This window comes from Bos mutus, chromosome 22 (assembly GCF_027580195.1).
Source record: "Bos mutus isolate GX-2022 chromosome 22, NWIPB_WYAK_1.1, whole genome shotgun sequence".
In the NCBI taxonomy this organism is placed as follows: domain Eukaryota; kingdom Metazoa; phylum Chordata; class Mammalia; order Artiodactyla; family Bovidae; genus Bos; species Bos mutus.
In genome coordinates this window covers 36,410,877-36,434,237 of record NC_091638.1, presented here as the reverse complement: position 1 = coordinate 36,434,237, position 23,361 = coordinate 36,410,877, and positions in this window count along the sequence as shown.

Here is a 23,361-nt window from a genome sequence, read left to right as displayed (position 1 = left end):
ACAGGGTCATTTAAGTGGCAATGCCTTGCAGGGCAGGAGCAAGATTCTCCAAGAAGCTATATATGCTCTGATTCAGCGCCCTACAGCCAACATTTCTCCCACAGTCAAGAAACTGATGGATCCAGGAGTCAAAAGGGGATTCACTAGAAAATAACTCTAATGATCCACTAACAAATTTTGCTTCTTACTCCTGGAAACTTTTTTCTGAAAATCTACAGGTCTTAGTTCCAAAGCAATCCTTTACCAGAAGCCATGACAATGATTCCATTGAACAGAAAGTTAAGACTGCCACCCAGCCACTTTGCGCTCCTCATGATTCTGAATTAGTAGGCAAAGAAGAGAGTTACCACACTGGCTAGCGTGACTGATTCTGATTATCAAGGGGAAATTAGATGACTACTCCCACTGGAGGTAAAGAAGAGTACATTTGGAATACAGAAGGGCTCTTAGGGTGTCTCTTGTTATGTACTCTTTGCTTTGTGGTTAAAATCAATAGAAAATCACAAAAACTCAATTGAAGCAAGGCTACTTAGGGCCAAGAGTCTTCAGGAATGAAGGTTTGGGTCACATCACCAGGTAAAGGTGAGGACAGAGAAGTACCTGTTCTTTGTCCTGAGGTGAGGACATAGAACAGGTAGTAGAGGAAAGTAGTTATAAACACCAGCGAAGATCATGAGATCAGTTTCAGAAACAGGTTGTTGTCATCAGTGTTTTCTCATTTTGTTACAAATGTGAATCTGTGTGTATTAAGCAAATATCTTTCTCTTCCCTCTCTTATTCACTTAACTGTTATGGAAACAGAAGTCCGTGTGCCCAATGGACAGTGAGGCCAAACTATACCAAAACATTAGAGTCTGGAAGAGAGAAAGCTTTATTGAGGGCCGTGGAAGGAAATGGGTGTTTCATGTCTTTAAAACCCCAAACTCCTCGTAAGCTTTGTCAGAGGTCTTGTTCTTGAGGTCAGATCATGGTCAGGTAACAATGTTCCTATAAATCTCCATCAAACAGATTGTTACTCTCTGTTGTGAGAAGAAAGTGCAAGGTCCCCAGGCACAGTTTTCACCCTGACTGAGAGGAGGCAGGTCTCAGTTGGCAGCTCCTCAGGGTCACTTCCACCCAGCTGTCATTGCTGAGGGAGCCAGGTGGCCAAGAGACAGCTGGCCCCCAGGTTCCTCAGGCCGCCCACACAGTGGGGCAGGTCCCTCAGACTGCATTATACCTGGACGGCTGCTGTCATTAGGTTGCCAAGGTGGGGATGGGGGAGAGGTTCACTGCCACTTCAAGACCTGGACCTGGCCAGTGAGCAGCCATGACGAGGGCTCTGGAGCCCTGCAGGTTCCAGCCTGTTCCCTGGGGACCCCCAGCTCACCTAGTGGCACAGGTCGAGTGACCAGAAGAGCCCTAAGGAGAAAGGCAGGATCCAACTCTTACCTCGCTCTCCGCCTGAGGACCACCATTCCACTGACTGTTGGCGGAATAGCCAATAAGGGTCGCCCTTTGACAGCTGGTCACTTGGGAGAGGGGCACACTGCAGCACCAACCAATAGCTGAGAAGGTCCACTAACGGTCCTCGCTTGACAGTTGCTCATTGGGGGGAGGGGCCCATCACAGCACCAACCAATAGCTGAGCAGGTGCACTAACGGTCCTCATTTGACAGTTGCTCACTTGGGGGAGGGGCCCACCGCAGCACCAGCCAATAGCTGAGAAGGTCCACTAACGGTCCTCATTTGACAGTTGCTCACTTGGGGGAGGGGCCCACCGCAGCACCAGCCAATAGCTGAGAAGGTCCACTAACGGTCCTCATTTGACAGCTGGTCACTTGGGGGAGGGGCCCACCGCAGCACCAACCAATAGCTGAGAAGGTCCACTAACGGTCCTCATTTGACAGTTGCTCACTTGGGGGAGGGGCCCACCGCAGCACCAACCAATAGCTGAGCAGGTGCACTAACGGTCTTCTTTTGACCATCATCCTTTTCTCTCCCACTCCTTCTCCCTCTCCCTCTTACCAATACGATAAAACATTTATTGATTATTTGTCGAACTCCTATGGGTTCTGTTTCACTGGAGAACTCTGACTGATAGGAACACTACACAAGCATACTCTATTACCATATATTATTACAATGTACTTCATTTGTTCAGTTTTGTTCAGTTGCTCAGACATGTCTGACTTTTTCGGAACCCACAGACTGCAACACACCAGCCTTCCCTGTCCATCACCAACTCCTGGAGCTTGCTCAAGCTCATGTCCTTTGAGGCAGTGATGCCATTCAACCATCTCATCCTCTGTCGTCCCCTTCTCCTCCTGCCTTCTATCTTTCCCGGCATCAGGGTCTTTTCCAGTGAGTCAGTTCCTCGCATCAGGTGACCAGAGTACTGGAGTTTCAGCTTCAGCATCAGTCCTCCCAGTGAATATTCAGGACTGATTTCCTTTAGGATGGACTGATTGGATCTCCTTGCAGTCCAAGGGACTCTCAAGAGTCTTCTCCAACACCACAGTTCTTTGGCGCTCAGCTTTCTTTATAGCCCAACTCTCACATTCATACATATCTACTGGGAAAACTATATCTTTAACTAGACAGACCTTTGTTGGCAAAGTAACGTCTCTGCTTTTGAATACGCTGTCTAGGTTGGTCATAGCTTTTCTTCCAAGGAGCAAGCGTCTTTTAATTTCATGGCCACAGTCACCATCTGCAGTGATTTTGGAGCCCAAGAATATTAAGTCTCTCATTGTTTCCACTGTTTCCCCATTTATTTGCCATGAAGTAATGGGACCAGATGCCATGATCTTAGTTTTCTGAATGTTGAGCTTTAAGCCAGCTTTTCACTCTCCTCTTTCACTTTCATCAAGAGGCACTTTAGTTCCTCTTCACTTTCTGCCATAAGTGTGGTATCATCTGCATAACTGAGGTTATTGATATTTCTCCCAGCAATCTTGATTCTAGCTTGTTCTTCATCCAGTCCAGCATTTCCCATGATGTACTCTGCATAGAAGTTAAATAAGCAGGGTGACAATATACAGCCTTGACATACTCCTTTCCCAATTTGGAATCAGTCTGTTGTTCCATGTCTGGTTCTAACTGTTGCTTCTTGACCTGCATACAGATTTCTCAGGAGGCAGGTCAGGTGGTCTGATATTCCCATCTTTTTAAGAATTTTCCACAGTTTGTTGTGATCTACACAGTCAAGGCTTTGGGCTTTGTATCTTTGTACGACATCTCAATTTTCCTTTTAACTATGACATCAATTTCTACTCATGGAACACTGTAAATCACATTATAGGTATGACTCTCCCTTAACTAAAATGTAAGACTTTAAGGACAAAAACTGTTTGCAGTAATCTTTACATTTTCTTAACAAATTACAGATGATCAATAAATATTTTAATGAATAAATGAATGGATGGATGAAAAAATTCTGCCCCAAAGCATCCAAAAAATCAACTTGTTCTTAGCTCATGTCACATTAGTCTGATCAGTTCTGTCAGTGGAACTGATGGCTAACCTGAGGTTATGCTAAAAGAGAGATTCAGTTCAGTTCAGTCGCTCAGTCATATCTGACTCTTTGCGACCCCATGATTCCCAGCACGCCAGGCCTCCCTGTCCATCACCAACTCCCGGAGTTCACTCAAACTCATGTCCATCGAGTTGGTGATGCCATCCAGCCATCTCATCCTCTGTCGTCCCCTTCTCCTCCTGCCCCCAGCCCCTCCCAGCATCAGAGTCTTTTCCAATGAGTCAACTCTTCGCATGAGGTGGCAAAAGTATTGGAGTTTCAGCTTCAGCATCAGTCCTTCCAATGAACACCCAGGACTGATCTCCTTTAGGATGGACTGGTTGGATCTCCTTGCAGTCCAAGGGACTCTCAAGAATCTTCTCCAACACCACAGTTCAAAAGCATCAATTCCTCGGTGCTCAGCTTTCTTCACAGTCCAACTCTCATATCCATAAATGACCACTGGAATAACCATAGCCTTGACTAAACAGACCTTTGTTGGCAAAGTAATGTCTCTGCTTTTCAATATTATAGGGGACTGGAACGCAAAAGTAGGAAGTCAAGAAAAACCTGGAGTAACAGGCAAATTTGGCCTTGGAATACAGAATGAAGCAGGGCAAAGGCTAATACAGTTTTGCCAAGAGAACGCACTGGTCATAGCAAACACCCTCTTCCAACAACACAAGAGAAGACTCTACACATGGACATCACCAGATGGTCAACACCGAAATCAGATTGATTATATAGAGCTGTATAGAGCTTCTCCATCTCCAAAGATGAAGAAGCTCTATACAGTCAGCAAAAACAAGACTGGGAGCTGACTGTGGCTCAGATTATGAACACCTTATTGCCAAATTCAGACTTAAATTGAAGAAAGTAGGGAAAACCACTAGACCATTCAGGTATGACCTAAATCAAATCCCTTATGATTATACAGTGGAAGTGAGAAATAGACTTAAGGGACTACATTTGATAGACAGAGTGCCTGATGAACTATAGATGGAGGTTCGTGACATTGCAGAGGAGACAGGGATCAAGACCATCCCCATGGAAAAGAAATGTAAAAAAACAAAATGGCTGTCTGAGGAGGCCTTACAAATAGCTGTGAAAAGAAGAGAAGTGAAAAGCAAAAGAGAAAAGGAGAGATATAAGCATCTGAATGCAGAGTTCCAAAGAATAGCAAGGAGAGATAAGAAAGCCTTCCTCAGCCATCACTGCAAAGAAATAGAGGAAAACAACAGAATGGGAAAGACTAGAGATCTCTTCAAGAAAATTAGAGATACCAAGGGAACATTTCATGCAAAGATGGGCTCGATAAAGGACAGAAATGGTATGGATCTAACAGAAGCAGAAGATATTAAGAAGAGGTGGCAAGAATACACAGAAGAACTGTACAAAAAAGATCTTCATGACCCAGATAATCACGGTGGTGTGATCACTGACCTAGAGCCAGACATCCTGGAATGTGAAGTCAAGTGGGCCTTAGAGAGCATCACTACGAACAAAGCTAGTGGAAGTGATGGAATTCCAGTTGAACTATTTCCAATCCTGAAAGATGATGCTGTGAAAGTGCTGCACTCAATATGCCAGCAAATTTGGAAAACTCAGCAGTGGCCACAGGACTGGAAAAGGTCAGTTTTCATTCCAATCCCAAAGAAAGGCGATGCCAAGGAATGCTCAAACTACCACACAATTGCACTCATCTCACATGCTAGTAAAATAATGCTCAAAATTCTCCAAGCCAGGCTTCAGCAATACGTGAACTGTGAACTTCCAGATGTTCAAGCTGGTTTTAGAAAAGGCAGAGGAACCAGAGATCAAATTGCCAACATCTGCTGGATCATCGAAAAAGCAAGAGAGTCCCAGAAAAACATCTATTTCTGCTTTATTGACTATGCCAAAGCCTTTGACTGTGTGGATCACAATAAACTGTGGAAAATTCTGAAAGAGTTGGGAATACCAGACCACCTGATCTGCCTCTTGAGAAACCTATATGCAGGTCAGGAAGCAACAGTTAGAACTGGACATGGAAAAACAGACTGGTTCCAAATAGGAAAAGGAGTACGTCAAGGCTATATATTGTCACCCTACTTATTTATATGCAGAGTACATCATGAAAAACGCTGGGCTGGAAGAAGCACAAGCTGGAATGAAGATTGCTGGGAGAAATATCAATAACCTCAGATATGCAGATGACACCACCTTTATGGCAGAAAATGAAGAGGAACTAAAAAGCCTCGTGATGAAAGTGAAAGAGGAGAGTGAAAAAGTTGGCTTAAAGCTCAACATTCAGAAAACGAAGATCATGGCATCTTAGTCCATCACTGGTCCCATCACTTCATGGGAAATAGATGGGGAAACAGTGGACACACTGGCAGACTTTATTTTTTGGGTGATTCTCCAAAATCACTGCAGATGGTGATTGCAGCCATGAAATTAAAAGACGCTTACTCCTTGGAAGGAAAGTTATGACCAAGCTAGATAGCATATTAAAGAAAAAAGATTAGAAGCAACTATTTCAGGGATGAGTCACTTATAGAATCAGTAACACTTTTGTCAGTCTTTAGCTAACATTTGTTAGCTCAAATTTCCCCAAAGTTCTTAATCATAATACAGAAAGAATTTCTTCCAGTTACTACACTGTCAGCTGTCCTCAGGCTGAAGTTGCTTAAGAACTAGGAGGACAAGAAATACAAACAGCTCTTAAGACGTCATGAGTTCTCAAAACCAAATGGCCAGAAAGAAGCCAGAGCCCAATAAACCTCGGTCCATCATTCTTTTTTAACTTGACACTGTGGAAACCACATGGTGAGCACTTAACTCGGTTACCTATTCTTAGTAGCAGGTTCTTCTTCCATATTTAGCATATTTATTAAATCAGTACAGACCAGAAGACAAGCAGTATATCCAGAATAATCAACATATAGTTCCGTGGGCTAATGAGAACAATTGCTGGAATTTCAACAGAAATAGTCTTTTAATTATCATTATAATTAATAATAATAATATAGGTAATTTTCTAACCAGCTAGGGTGAAATCACTCAACACTGAAATTGACACATAATCTCAGTTAGAATTATAGGATCAACTTCTTAGCTGCTTCGGAATCTAACAGTTTTCTTACCACTTTCAGGAAATGAGCTTGAGGATTTGGAAAATTTGGTTCATAATGAGTCATAGAATTTCAGAGTCTCAAAAGGTCAAAACCAAGAAAAGCATCTATATTCAATTTCTTTATAAGACATTGATATGTATAAGCATGAAAATGTTCAAAATATACTGTCAATGAAAACAATAAACTGCAAAACAATATATATATATAATATCAATTTTTAGAAATTTGCTGATGTTGTTTAGTTGCTAAGTCATATCTGACTCTTTTGTGACCCCATGGACTATAGCCCAAGAGGCTCCTCTGCCCATAAGATTTCCCAAGCAAGAACACTGGAGTGGGTTGCCATTTTCTTTTCCAGGGCATCTTCCCAACCCAGGGATTGAACCCACATCTCCTGCATTGGCAGGCAGATTCTTTACCACTGAACCACCAGAGAAGCCCTTATAAATATAAGGAGCAAAAAAATATATATACCTTTTCTGGAAAAAAATATGTTCTAAAAAATAAAAATAGATAGAAATATTCTGGATAAATCCAGAAGAATTTTAAAATACAAATAGTGATTATTTTTGAGGGAATAAAGTTATACAGTGACTACAATAAGAGCTCACATTATTTCCCCTTTCTGTATATATGCTGCTTAAAATGTGACTTCGCAACCAAAATATGGAGTCAATTTCTCCTCTACTTGAATCTTGGCTGGCCATGAGTCTGCTTTGGCCAATAGAAGAAGCAGGAAAAAGGGAATGCCAGTACAAACCCAGGCCTCAAAAAGCTTCCACTTGCTCTTGTAGGGCCCTGCTCAGCCATCATGAGAACCAGCCTGCTGGTGATAAAAAACACACAACCCAGAGACCTCCATTGCCCCAACTGACAGCCAGCTCCACCAGATTTGCAAATGAGGCTATCCTAAACCAGTTACTCTAGCCAACATACTTGCTAACCACAGACAGATAAGCCAGTTCAGGTATGATCTACTAAGCTTGGACCAGATCAGCAGAACCACCCAACAAATATTTAAAGTCATGAGCAATATAAACACTTACTATTTCAAGCCATTGGATTCAGGTGAGATTTGTTATATAGTAATAGTTAACTGACATCCTGGTTGTTCAGATGGTAAGGAATCTGCCTGCAATGCAGGAGACCCGGGGTCAATCCCTGGGTGGGGAAGATCCCCTGGAGATGGGAATGGATACCTACTCCAGTATTCTTGCTTGGAAGAAGAAGCCTGGCAGCCTACAGTCCATGCGATCCTGAAGAGTTGGACATAACTGAGTGACTAACACATAATGGTTAAGTGAATACAACCTGATAATCCCTTCCTACAATGTTACAGTTTTACAATAAGAAAAATGTATTGCTTTCTAAAGCAAAATTAAAAATTTTAAAGTATCTCACCTTCTAAAGAGAAGAAAACTAAAACCCTCAAGGGGTATTGCCTAACTGGCAAGAACTCTCGCTACAAGTGGCAAAAATCTGACTCAAAATTTCAGCAAATCAGCTAACTTACTGATTCACAGGATTCTGAGGCCTCCAGTTTCAGTAACAGCTGAATTTAGATGATCAAAATATTTGTCTGAATATTTTTCTCCTTTTTATATCTTCATTTCTTCTACTACTAATAGAAGTAGTAGAAATTATCTTTCATTCTCAGGCAGGTAATTCCAACAGTGAGAAGATGCGGGAGTGGAGGGTTAGCAGTCTCCCAAGTAAAAGAGAATTCTCCTTTCCCAGAAATTCTGGCAAATTTCAGGATTCACTTTAACTGGTCCAGTTTGGGTCACATGCCCATCTCTCAAGCGATCACTGCTGTCCTTATCAGCCAGGTTTGTTCACACTGCATACCTCATTCACAGGTTGGCACTGAATGGAGAAAGGACAGTTATTCAAAGGAAAATTGAGGCACCACTGCTCTGAAAAGGGTAAAGTGGGAGTTTGGCAGGGGAAATTAAAAAAAAAAACACACACACACACACACAAAAACAGGCTTTAATACCTAAGAACATATAACTAGTAAATGACCACAGTGAAAAAGTGAAGTGAAAGTGTTAGTCACTCAGTCATGTCAGACTCTGCAACCCCATGGATTATAGGCCACCAGGCTTTTCTGTCCATGGAATTCTCCAGGGAAGAATACTGGAGTGGGTAGCCATTCTCTTTGCCAGGGGATCTTCCCAATCCAGGGATGGAACCCAGGTCTCTCATATTGCAGGCAGATTCTTTACCATTTGACGCACCAGGGAAAACCAGTAAGTGACCAAGTTGGGACTAACTCCCAGGTCTTCTGACCCCCAGCACAGCACTGGAAAACACCATTCCACACACTGGAATACGGTCTATTCATCTCTGCTTTTGCACTCTTCCTCTATCTGCTAAGAAGTGTAAAAAAAAAAAAATATGAAACATTCTGCTGTGTGAAAACTCATGACAAAATGCTGTTTTCACAAGTTAAAATGAAGCAGCCATCATCCATTTTAGGGAAGCAATAAAATTGCATTCCTTCTTTCCATAACTATCTTGTAGCCACCAACCCCTATGTGCCTTAACCTGTTCTATGACTCTACCAGTAATTAAATGAAAAGTAATACATACATTCTAAAAGGAGGTTAAGTTTAATTATCACAACCAATCAGTTTTTCAAACGCTCCCGAGTAAAGTGTAAAATGTACCTTATCACACGAAACATAGGGAGGTCATTGCTTGATACATGGGATAATATGGGTCTGTGAAAATAAAATCCTGAAAGGAACTTTTACTATACTTAAGTAACTTCATGTTTTTCTGCTACAGTTTCAAAATACTGACATATTATCACATTTGCCACAACCTCTGATGACAAAGCCTCCTGCTGCTGCTGCTGCTAAGTCGCTTCAGTCGTGTCCAACTCTGTGTGACACCATAGATGGCAGCCCACCAGGCTCCCCCGTCCCTGGGATTCTCCAGGCAAGAACACTGGAGTGGGTTGCCATTTCCTTCTCCAATGCATGAAAGTGAAAAGTGAAAGTGAAGTCACTCTAGCTCACTGTAAAGAAAAAGAAAATTAAGACCCATAGGGTGAAATCAGCATGTTCAGTTTCATTGTTTGACTAGATATGTCTCAACTCTGATCACCCAGGAGCGGAAAGGATTCTGACCTGCCAAGTGGAAGGCAGAGACATTTTCTTCCACATACTTTGACGTCACAAGGACAAAACCCGAACATACTGGAGAATATTTGATATTCTCACCATCCTCAAAGAAAACATCCTCCTTGTCTGATTCATTTGGTAATTAATCATGGACTGCCTTGTGATGCTTCTTTCTCGGTTATTTTGAACCAGGAATTAAATCTTTATACTTAACATGTCTTATGTTTGCTTTGTCTCCCAGTTAGATACCATGACTTGAGGACATGGACTCTTTCATAAGCCAGTGAAGACCAGCTCCCTTTGTGCCATTTCCAATCAAGTACTACGAACTGGTAGGATGTTGGGAAGTTTAATGTCAGGGCTCTATGGGAAAGAAGGCTGAAGTCATTGGTCATGCCTGCCATGGGTCTCACAGGGCAGGAGTGGGTGACCTCAAGTTAATCTGCCTTGTCCCTCCATCAACCCAGTCCCCAGCTCCCCTCTCATTTGACACAAGAGCTTCATGTTTTTCATGAAACACCAATCTATTTTCTTTATCCAGGATTCTAATCTTTGTATGGGTATCGGTTCAGTTCAGTTCAGTCGCTCAGTCGTGTCTGACTCTCTGTGACCCCATGAATCGCAGCATGCCAGGCCCCCCTGTCCCTCATCAACTCCCGGAGTTCACTCAAACTCATGCCCATCGAGTCAGTGATGCCATCCAGCCATCTCATCCTCTGTCATCCCCTTCTCCTTCTGCCCCCAATCCCTCCCAGCATCAGAGGCTTTTCCAATGAGTCAACTCTTCACATGAGGTGGCCAAAGTATTGGAGTTTCAGCTTCAGAATGAGTCCTTCCAATGAACACCCAGGACTGATCTCCTTTAGGATGGACTGGTTGGATCTCCTTGCAGTCCAAGGGACTCTCAAGAGTCTTCTCCAACACCACAGTTCAAAAGCATCAATTCTTCAGTGCTCAGCTTTCTTCACAGTCCAACTCTCACATCCATACATGATCACTGCAAAAACCACAGCCTTGACTAGACAGACCTTTTTTGGCAAAGTAACGTCTCTGCTTTTGAATATGCTGTCTAGGTTTGTCATAGCTTTTCTTCCAAGGAGCAAGCGTCTTTTAATTTCCTGGCTGCAATCACCATCTGCAGTGATTTCAGAGCCCAAAAAAATAAAGTCTGACACTGTTTTCACTGTTTTCCCATCTATTTCCTGTGAAGTGATGGGACCAGATGCCATGATTATATTGGGTAGCGATCTAACTTTTATTGTATGGGTATAGATCAATAAAAGTTAGATCTCTACCCAATATATATGCAGGCAATTGCTTTAAAATAAATTTATTTGTTTTCCTATCAGAATGTTATCATGTACTTTGTGTAGCAAATATATAAAATGAAGGGAAAATGACAGTAATTATAATAAAATAAAGAAAAATGACTTTAATTATGTCAACCAAAGATAACCACTGATGATATTTTTGGGGTGTCCCTTACTAACCAATTTATTTTTCTATTTGGATTACCCAAAGTTGGTCTATGCCAGTATATATTTTTTTAAATGTTTGTATCACTTAACACTATATCCTAAACATTTTAAAAGTCATCATTCTGGGAGGGAGGAGCAAGAGGCAGGGGACATATGTATACCTATGGTGGATTCATGTTGCTGTGTGGCAAAAAAAAATACAATATTTTAAAGTAATTATCTTTCATTTAAAAATAAATAATTTTTATAAGTCATTATTCTTTCCCCAAAATGTGTTTACTCTCAATAATATTCTTTACATGGATTCCCATGGGTTGATTTTCAATTTAATTGAGCATTTATTTCTATTAAATGATATTGGTTTTGATAATTTAGATAGAATTTTCTTAACAGCAGTGGAGCTTCTTACTGCATCATTATAGTAAATAAAGTATTCTCAGGGGTTCTTCTTCCAAAGTGGAAAATATTCTGGATTCAAACCCAGCCAAGCTACGAGTCCACCTTGTTTATTCAGTGTTAGAAACACTAATGATCTTATAAGGAGAGGAGAATAATAGTTAAGTTATGTGTATCTATTGGAATATAATCTGGAAGCACACTCTGTCTTTTTTGTTTTCTTACTGAATTAAGAGTTTACACTAATTATATCTGGTTATATTTTTTCTTCCCTTAATTATTTATAGAGTCTGCACATCCTTCAAGCCAGAGGGGAAAGAATCATCTTATCAGCAGAGAATCTCATTAACCTCATGGCAAGTAACACAGTCTGCATTTCATTCAGGGAACATTCTACAGAAGCTGTCCTAGGGATTACAGCAGGCAGAAAGAAGAGTCAGCAAGAGCTAGAACATTCTAGCAATCATCCTAGGTAGGTCATTCGTAGGCATCCTTATTGTTGTATACATTTATGCAAAGTTTGTTGAAACTTTACGCCTATTTAGCTTTTGTAAGTTATTTAATGTTAATCTACATAGGACGTTCTTAAACTTAAATGTGCATAGTAACCATCTAGAGGTTTGTCAAAAATTCACATTCCCATGATTCAGCCCAAACCTGCTAAATTAGAATCCTAGAATTTAGAATAGGGAAATGGGAGAATCTGTAGTGTCACAAGTTCTCTACATGATGCTGATGCAACCAGTGGGGAACCACAGCCACAAAACAAGCAAAATTTCAGTCAAGAACTTGTTATTTTGTCTGCTTGATTCAGTGTCAAATAAATTGAATAAATTGAATAATTATCTTGATGAAATAAATGTTCCCTCAATCAAGCCAACTAATATATATTAAGCATAAATATTGTGCTCATCTGTGTCCTCAACCAATGGTTTGCCATTCTTCCATAATCAAACCATAGGACTCTGATAACTAGGCCCCATAAACACCCCCAAAATTTCTATAACATCCTCGAGAGCCAATTTGCACATCGAGCAAATAAAAAAAATAACTAGGATTATTGCCCTGTTTATATAATTCCAGCAAAGAGCAAGGACAACTGACATTTTAGTTGGCTTACATGGCTTTAGGGTGGGGAAATATACCTTGTCTGGTTGGCATTTTGAAATACTAGAAACACCCAAGGCTTCTCATCTACTACTCCCTACTCATTCATCATTGCTTTGTTACTCATACTCATTGCTTCAGTTTGCTAGGAAAGTATATATTTTAGGATACTCACAGAGTGATAAGGAGAACAGAATTTATTTCCAATAGCAAGGGAAGAATAAAAGACACTGTGTAATCAAGAGCTACATTATGAAGAAAAGATCCTGAGTGCCAAAGGAATTTAGTGAAGAAAAAAACTATACAAGATTTGGTCTCTATAATTACATTAGCCTTGCAGATGGCAGCTTGCCTGCAACTGAGTAGTGTCTCATGATCTTTATTTTAAATGTCTCATTATATTACCATCCCTGGAGCCTGGATGGGTTAAACTGTTTTTGTCAGCTGATATATCTGGGGAGCTTTCTTGAAAGCCTGGTTTTTACCATAAAGCAATCAGGTAATCCCCCCAACATAAAGTAAATTTAAAGAAGCAATTATACTTCACCCTCTCCTTCTGTTTGTAGTAAAATAATTTTTCACCCCAGCAATTGGATTGTAAATTGCCAAAAACCCATCACTTTCAGAAAGTTTGTCATATATAATAAAAAGGAAACTTTGATCACTTGTAGCTAGCTTCATTTTACTACACTACTGTAAAAGAATTTTTGTCTTAATATAAAGGAAATACTAGCATTTAGAAAACAAACCCTACTTAACATGGCTTTGGATATAAATATACTTTAAACATAACTTCAGAATATCTTTGTTACAAGAAAAATAACTTTTACGCTTGTAATTCTACCAACCAGAGAGAAACACTGTTAACATTTTGGTATATAACATTCCAAACCTTTTCCTAAATGTATCTCTGTCTCTATCTCTCTCTCTCTGTCACAGGTACACACACACACACACAGATTTGAATTATACATATGAAAAATATTTTAGAAAAATATTATAAAATTACATATAAGATAATTTTATAAATAAGGCAGTATGCCATACATCTGTTTTGTAAGCTGCTCTTCTTACTCTACCTGTGAACATATTTTCCTGTATCAAAAATATTCATCTACAATGTTATTTTTAATCAATAACTTGAATTCTATTATACAGATATACAAAAATATAGTCAATCAATTACACACTGGCGGACATTTCAATTTTTTCAAATTGTTTGCTATTAAATAATTACAATCATGAACAACAATAAAATATTTTCACCAGTGATTAAATTTTCAGGATGAATTTCTAGACGTGGAATTTGGTGATCAAGAATATTCTTGTGATACACATAACACCAAGTTTTCCTGGCCCCAGCCCAGTCCACAACCATTTGCCCAAGGTGTTAGCACAAGAGAAGAGTAACTCTAAGGCAAACCAACCTTTTTAAACAGCATGACCTCCTGTCCTAGCCTATACTGCAGTGCTCAACATATGACTGAGCTGAAATGCCTCCTCCCCATCACCTGTCAAGTAGGGGAAGACCAATAAGGCAAAGGGGATAGAACCCCTACAAGGCACATTCCACTCACCCATTCCACAAGCATGTATTAAACACAGTTTATGCCAGGTACTGTGAATGGTGCTAGTGATACCAACCAGCATTTTGAACAGAGATAATGACAGATTCATAGATAATCCTGGAAGGATGTGACAACGTGCCATGTGTCATGAGCCAGGTGCCCTGAAAACACAAAGGACAAGGTAACAGGCTCTGAGAGGTCAGAATCACGCATCATAGAGAAGGTCAACAATCCCGAGCCTAAAGAAAGCCACAGTTTTTTCAGGTAAACAAGCAGACAGGAGAAGGACATCATAGTCAGAGGGAACAGACACCAAAGGCTCAGAGGCCGATGTGAACGGCAAGTTCTGGGAAATAGCAAGAAAATGATGGGTACAGTGAGAAGGCATAGACCCCCAGAAACACTAGGACGTGAGGATGGGAGCATGGTCTAGGTTAGCCCTCAAAGGCCTTTAAATGCCATGTAAAGGATTCAGGACACCAAAAGATATTGAAGAAGTCTTCTTTAAAAAATGAGTTTGAGAAGATTTTTCATCTTTAAAAACATGAATTCATTTGACCAGACAGTAGTTAAACCTAAGGGTTTGGAGTCACCTGGAGCTGAAGATAGTATCTATCTCACATTTACTAGGCGTCAGGTACCACACTCTCACACATTATACCCTATCACAAAACCCCACATTAAGTACTGTTCTACAGACAATCAAACTGAGGATCAGAGAAGTTCAAAAACTTGCCCACAGCTACAAAATAGTAACTAGTATATTCGAACATGAGCCACATCATTCATCATTCCTAAGCCAGCAGTTTTATCTTCTGCAAACATTTTGTCCAAACAATCCAGACAGCCCGCCTCTCCAACAACAAAAACTTCTACATCTTGACAGAAGCTATCATCGGCTTTGACACAGGCTTTTTCCAGAGCTGATGTTTCTGTATTTGGTCCCAGGGATCACTGGCTTCTTAGGCCACAGAGTGGCCCTGGCATGTTGCCATTCTGGGTCTTGCAGAAGGGCAATCTTCTATTTGAAAGATTGCATTGGGAAAAGGCTCTTCTGTAATGCCCTGATAGGAACCATTGCAACTGAGTGCCACTGCCTGGCAGTGTGTCTGAGGCTAGTGATGGATAGAAGAGGAGAGTGACATTTATTAAACCAGGTTGTATCCTCCATGCGGAGGAATGAGGAGCAGGAGTAAATAAGCGGGAGTGATTCACTAAACCTGCTTCGGCAATCTGCAAAGACTTTATTCCAGGCTCACAGCAGGGAAAAACAGACGTAAATCTTGTCCATAAAGCTCTCCGGGAATGAAATCTATCATATCACTGGAAGAGGAGAGAGAGAAATCAGCTCTGCAGTTGTGGGCTGCGTCCAGTGACCAGTCACAGCTGTCAATATTCAAATTTCCCCTGGACGCTTAATAAGATGCAACCAGCAATATCTGCACATGCGCACAGCACTGACCAATAGGGACGTGAGGCTCCACAGGACAGAGCCACTTTGATGTAGGAGGAAACAGGCTCAGTGCAGGGAAAATGAGAGGTGGGCGTGGTTCGAAGGCTATAAACTGTCAGGAGGAATAAAAGCAGGATTCTACGAGGGAGAATCTTCACACTGCATCCATCTTCCCCCATGGTCAGCCACTATCTCCCTAAACCGAATGCGATCTTACTGGAAGTCCCAGCCCCCTGTGCAGGGGAGATGAGTCAGTGCATTGAGGTATCAGAGGAAGAGGGAGGCAGGAAAGGTTTAGCAACTAGTAACCTTTCCACCCTCCTGCACTAAACTATGGGTCCTAATTGTTACTGAGCCTTTTGCTATGTGCCAAGCACTATGCCAAGTTCTTTATGTGTGTATTCACTTTATAAAACAACCCTCTGAAGTGGAAACTATTGTTATCCCTAATATACAGATGAGGGTTTTTAGTAACTTCCATGGAGTCACCCATGTCATGAGTAGCTCTACCAGGTTTTATGTAGAGCCTTATACCCTAAGTGTAGGCTAGATCACCTGAAGTATTTACACTTGGGTCTGTTCTCCAAGGCCACTGCTAAATTATTATTTCTCCAGAAGGGATGGCACCACACCATTACTGATTTCCTGGTTCACTTCATAATATCTACCACAACGTGGACATATTTATTTCCTCTTGGCTTATTTATTATCATTCTGTTCTCCCCAATAGACTATAAGCTCCAAGAGAAAGAGGATCCTATGTATCACATTTGCTAGTGATTCATCATCTAAAACCATGCTCAACACATGCGAAGCTTTCATTCCATATTTGTTGAATGAACGGTTTGCCATTCATACTCTTGGTTTAAGTATGAATTTAGGTCATGAGCTTCCCAGAGGCAGGGCATGTGTTTCATTTGTTTCCATGGCCCACTGTCTAATTCAGGGCCTTGACCCAAATTGAGTATGCAATTAATGTTCAGTGCCATGTAGTATAAAACAGGTGTCTGAAAACAGGTAGGAACTTCCCCGGTGGTCCAGTGGTTAAGAATCTACCTTGCAGGATGTGTGGTTTTGATCCCTGGAAAGGAAATGGCAACCCACTCCAGTGTTCTTGCCTGGAGAATCCCAGGGATGGGGGAGCCTGGTGGGCTGCCGTCTATGGGGTCGCACAGAGTCAGACACGACTGAAGTGACTTAGCAGCAGTAGCAGCAGGGAACTAAGCTATTTCAAAATAGCCCACAGGCAACTAAGCCTGTGCACCACAACTGAATCTGTGTGCTACAATGAAAGGGCCCACATGCCACAACTAAGACCCAAGGCAGCCAATTTAAAGAAGAAGAACAGGAATATGCCCTTAGGAGCAGACAGACCTGAGCTTAATCACATGATAATTGTTTAAGCTTGAGAAAGTTACTTAAACAATTTGTGTCACCACAGTTGCAACATCTATAAAATGATAGAATTGTGCAGAGGATTAAATGATAAAAATCTTGGCACCTAGTCACTTCCTAACATTACTTGCCATGTTCTTGATCTTCTACGTCTGGGGTAATGTCAGGCATGTAGCAGAGGCTCAAAAATATTTGTTGAATTACTGAAAGGGAAATCAGTGTTCGGGGAGATGGAGCTCCTGACAGCTTCCAGGCCATGAAGCCAAGAGCATGGAGTACAGGATTGTGGGTAGGCTGAGTCCATTAAAATTGGTCTCGGTTCTCCCAAATTCATATGCACCCAGAACCTCAGCATGTGACCTACCTGGAAATAGGATCTTCTGCTGATGTCACTAGTTAAGAATCTAAAATAAAGATAAAAATCATCTAGAATTTAGGGTGGCCCTTTCTCTTTTAAAGAAGAAGAGAGAACACAGAGTAACCCAGAGAGCAAGGCCCTGTGCAGATGCAGGGGCGAAACCTGGAGTTATGATGCCATAAGCCAAGGAATGCCAGTAGCCGCCAGAACCTAGATGAGACCAGGATTCCCCTCTAAAGCCTTGTCAGGCATGTAGCCCTACTGACACAGCCATTCCAGACTTCTGATCTCCAAAACTGTGAGAGAACACATTTCTGTTGTTTTAAGCTATCCAGTTTGTAGTACTTTGTAATGGCAGCCCTAGGAATCAAATATAGTAGTGAGAAAAAGTGTTAGTTGCTCAGTCATAGCTGACTCTTCATGACCCCATGGATTCGTAGCCTGCCAGGCTCCCCTGTCCAGGGCATTTTCCAGGCAAGAATACTGAAGTGAGTAACCATTTCCTTCTCCAGGGGATCTTCCCGATCCAGGGATCGAATCTGCATCTCCTGCACTGCAGGCAGATCAGGGCCACCAGGGAATGTAGATGCTGTTTGAGAATACAGCTTATAGCTTAAATAAAACAACTACAAATGACCCATATTTGAAGCATTATAGGTGTACCTCTCTGGAGACATACATGCTTAATGAATAAATTTCTTAATTCACAGACAAGATGAATTAGAGAGCAAGGACCTTCTCAAAATTATTTGGCACAAGATCGCCTTAAAGAACTAGATTCAATTTAGCATAACTTGTTTACCCACAAGTTTTTAGCCCACACTTGGTGAGCAGAATAAGATACAATTATAAAAACTGTTGTCCTGGAATCAACTACAGTTCTTATCCTCACCCCATAAAAAGAGCTGAGCTGCATATTTATTAGGCATCTCCCTTCTGATCTTGTTTTAAAGTAAACCAGTTCGTTGAAGTATAACCTACATGTAGAAACATTTCCTGCATGCTGTGTGGCTTGGTGAATTTTTCGAACTGTTCATACCCATGGAATCAAGAAAGAACTAGAACTTGATCAGCATTCTAGAAGCCTCTCCCCTGTCTCTCCACCAATCACTACTCCTCCTCCATGAGAGGTAGCCACCATCCTGACCTACATCTTCGATCAGTTTGGCCTGTTTTGAATATTATATAATGGAATCACACGGTATTTATTCCATGTCAGCTTGTTTTGCCAACATCTCTGAGATTTATCCATGTTGTTGCATAGACGGTAGTTTGTAGTTTGGGATTTCTGTGTAAATATAATAATTTAATTATCAACTGTATTGTTGATTTAGGGTTTAGTGGCCACAACATTGGAATAACGTTCTATGAACATTTTCCTATCTGCCTCTCAGTGTAGATACGAACGTTTCCTTTGGGATAGTTAACATGTTAGTGTTGAATTATGAAGGCATTAGATATCCATACACACTTTCAGATTTCTGATATACAATTTTTGCCATTTTCATCGATTTTTAGTGGCAATTTCATGGTGGTTTTCATTTGTGTTACTGTTGTAATTACAATGTTGGGCACCTTTCAAATATTTTCAAATATTGATTGTTCTCTTTGGTCAAGTGCCTATATAAGTCTTCCCATTTAACAAAAAAAAATTGGTTGCCAACTTGAACACATTTTTAGCTTAAGGTTTTCCATGTAAATATTTTACAAAGATCACATGATAAACATTTCAGCAAGCCAAGTACTATAAACAAGAGTCTGAGAAGAACAGAAATTTTTGTCTTGCTATGTGGTTAGATCACCTCCCTTTTTTGTTGGACAGAGGAAAGTCTTGAAAAAAGATATGGGAGCTGAGTCTTGAGGCTCGAGGTCCATTTGGGGCCATAAAACTGGATATGTGGAGGCGAACAGGCTGTGGAATTCCCCTGGAAGTCAGTTGGAGAACATTTTAAATCCTTCATTTCCATGTCAGCAGCCACATCTTTGCCCCTCTCTCTTTTCATAAGTAATGGGAAGGCAGCACAAATGATTCAGGGTTCCTTTTCTCAGCTCATAGGAAACTCATCCATCAGTGATTACTTTATTTTGATACATGGAGATGAGGTTTTTTTGTCCCCCCGTGAATCCCTGCAGTGTTCTTCTATATCCTTCCTTGTCCTAGTAAAAAGAATTGCTTTTCTTTCTAATTTTTACTTTGCTTTCAGGGAAAATATTTTGTTCCAATAAGTATGATTGGTTACTTTAGATATGGTTTCTGTTCATACCGATGCTCTGTTCATTGGAATGACCAATTTGAACTATTTTGGCTTTGTTGATGGTAAAGTGATGCAATTTTCCAGAATTCAGACTGTGCTAAAAGTACCTAAAATAGTACTTTGAGTTCTCCTGAGGAGTGAAGAAAGTGTTATACTAAACAGAGAGATTACCATTCCTATTGGCATTTCAGACCTTGGGTTAGACTGGTTCCAAATAGGAAAAGGAGTACGTCAAGGCTATATATTGTCACCCTGCTTATTTAACTTATATGCTGAGTACGTCATAAGAAACGCTGGACTGGAAGAAACACAAGCTGGAATCAAGATTGCTGGGAGAAATATCAATAACCTTAGATATGCAGATGACACCACTCTTATGGCAGAAAGTGAAGAGGAACTAAAAAGCCTCTTGATGAAAATGAAAGTGGAGAGTGAAAAAGTTGGCTTAAAACTCAACATTCAGAAAACAAAGATCATGGCATCTGGTCCCATCACTTCATGGGAAATAGATGGAGAAACAGTGGAAACAGTGTCAGACTTTATTGTTTTGGGCTCCAAAATCACTACAGATAGTGACTGCAGCCATGAAATTAAAAGACGCTTACTCCTTGGAAGGACAGTTATGACCAACCTAGATAACATATTGAAAAGCAGAGACATTACTTTGCCAACAAAGGTTCGTCTAGTCAAGGCTATGGTTTTTCTCACATCATGTATGGATGGGAGAGTTGGACTGTGAAGAAGGCTGTGCGCCGAAGAATTGATGCTTTTGAACTATGGTGTTGGAGAAGACTCTTGAGAGTCCCTTGGCCTGCAAGGAGATCCAACCAGTCCATTCTGAAGGAGATAAGCCCTGGGATTTCTTTGGAAGGAATGATGCTAAAGCTGAAACTCCAGTATTTTGGCCACCTCATGCGAAGAGTTGACTCATTGGAAAAGACCCTGATGCTGGGAGGGATTGGGGGCAGAAGGAGAAGGGGACGACAGAGGATGAGATGGCTGGATGGCATCACTGACTCGATAGACATGAGTCTGAGTGAACTCCGGGAGTTGGTGATGGACAGGGAGGCCTGGCGAGCTGCGATTCATGGGATCGCAAAGAGTCGGACATGACCGAGGGACTGAACTGAACTGAACTGATAGAGGAAAACCCTGGGGGAAAGATCTGCAGAATTGAAAATGCTGTCCTCAGGGATTTTTATTAGGTGAGTTCCCCACCTAATTATTTTGAAATGTTACCTCTGAAACACACCAGAGCAGGCTCAATCTCAGGGGAAGCTACATGTAAATTAGGAAGGGCAAATTTTCTCCACTTAGCAAGTCTCTCTTCTTAGTGACAGACCTAAGTTTCTAGGGGCTTATACCCTGAATCTAGGGCTGGAAATCACAACCAGCACTGGTGACAAATACCTTTGTTGGTTCTTCTTGCGAAATACATCTTAATGAAATAATAAAGGATATGCACAAAGATTTGCAAACAAGGATGGTCATATCAGCATTATTTATAATGAAAAAAGTGAAAGTGTGAAAATGTTAGTTGCTCAGTTGTGTCCAGCTCTTTGCAACCTGCCAGGCTTCTCTGTCCATGGAATTCTCCAGGCAAAGATACTGGAGTGGGTTGCCATTTCCTTCTCTAGGGGATCCTCCCAACCCACGGATTTGAACCTGGGTCTCAGGCAGATTCTCTACTGTCTGAGCCACCATGAAAGCCTCTTTATAATGGTAAGATATTGCCAATTACCTAAATATTAAAGAACAAAAGATTAGAGTTATATGTTTTATATTTTTGCTTAAATGTGCTTTCTGTTTTTTCACAAAAAATCAATTTCTTATTTAAGATATTTTAAATTAAGTAATATTAAAAATCAAGTTAGATTACTAAAGAAGATAATATAGGAGAGAAATTGCAAAGAATTATTTTGTAATCTTTGAAATAGACCTTTAGGATGGAGCTGTGTGGGATTTCCAGTTTGCAGTAATCACCTTTAGGAAAGGAGGATAATGAAATAATAGATGAGGCAGCTGGTTCCTGCACAGACTCTTGTTTGACAGAAAACAGTAACAATAGATTTGTCCTTGAGCCTAGAGATAGTTACCATTTAAGTGCTAATAGATGTCAGGCCATGCGCCAGATATAAACCTTACATGTATCACTTAATTTGGCCAAAGATGTGATACAGGTACATTTCATGATCAACACCTCCATCCTCCCGCAACTCCATCCTTCCTATCAACTCTATGTCGCCGGTCCCCCACCACCAACCTTCTGAGTTAGAGGCTGACTGCCACATGCTTCCCTCCTGTTCTGGACCTTCTTCCCCACCCCACAGTCACGTTATACAGCAAAACCACTCATGTATTCTTCCATTCAACAGTGAGTCAGGCACGAACCCCAGCAGGCCAACTCCAGAATCAAACACTTCTCCTCTTTGCCCAACTAGCCTCGGCACACAAACAAGTTCTGATCTTTACAGACATGGGTTCAAATCCCCATGCTGCCAGCTTCTAGCTGGATGGGATCTAGGGCAAATCACCAAGAACTCAAAACCATGTTTCCTTCCATTATAAAAATGGGTTAACCAATGGTAAGTGTTTCATAGGGTTAACATGAGGGTTAAATTAAATAAGACAGTTCAGCAAAACCCAGCATACAATTTTAGTTCAATTGATTATAATTGAACTGAAATAGTGGCCCATCAAACCAGATTCCTGAAAGAAAAATTTTTTGTGTTAATTGCAACATTTGGAAAGTGTCTGAAAATGAACCATATAAATAGAGCCATTTGCTAAGTATATAAATGCTGAGTTTCTATCGAGGTCAATTTGTCCCCAGTCATCCCATATTATCATTTTATACAGGTCTGATGGAGAGCCTTCTGTTCTGGGAAGTAAGCACCTCCTCTAGCAAACATTTCTCTGAACTGCCTTTCTCTCAGAGGTATTATCTTCCGGTCTCTGTGATTCCTCCCAACAAGATTTAAAATGAGATATCATATTACATCATACTCAAAAAATTTGGCACAGCATTTGAAAGAAGGAAGGACCCTCTGAGACGACGACTCCTGTTGCTCCTCCATCTTTAAGGTGCACACAAATCAACCTGAGGTTTGGAATAAATCAAACACAGCTTCTGATTTAGCAGATCTGGGTTTAGGCCTGAGCTGCTATATTTCTAAGATGCTCCCATGTGAAGTGGCGCTGCTGGTCTGGGGATCACATTGAGAGGAGCACAGCCTCAGAGTCCTCTTTCTTTAACTTCCCCATATATCTGATTCAGTTCAAAGCTGTTAAAATACTGCTGCCGGGTTTTCACCCATATAGATTCTAATTTTGCAGATGTAGGATGTACCCTAGGCAATGGGCATTTTTGTTGTTAGTACCGCTACATACAAGGAAGTGGTAGCACATTTATATAGAAGTTGTCATAGGTCATAAATAGAGAGAATATACTATGATCTCCAGGAAAAAGAAAATATTTATGTAGACATATGGCCTAGATTGCTTTCTCTCAAGTAGAATACCACTGAAGTACGATTGCTACTTACTGGGTATTTACTAAGAAGCAAGTCCTTTGTTAGAAGGCACGTATATTTCACTTGATCTAAGAT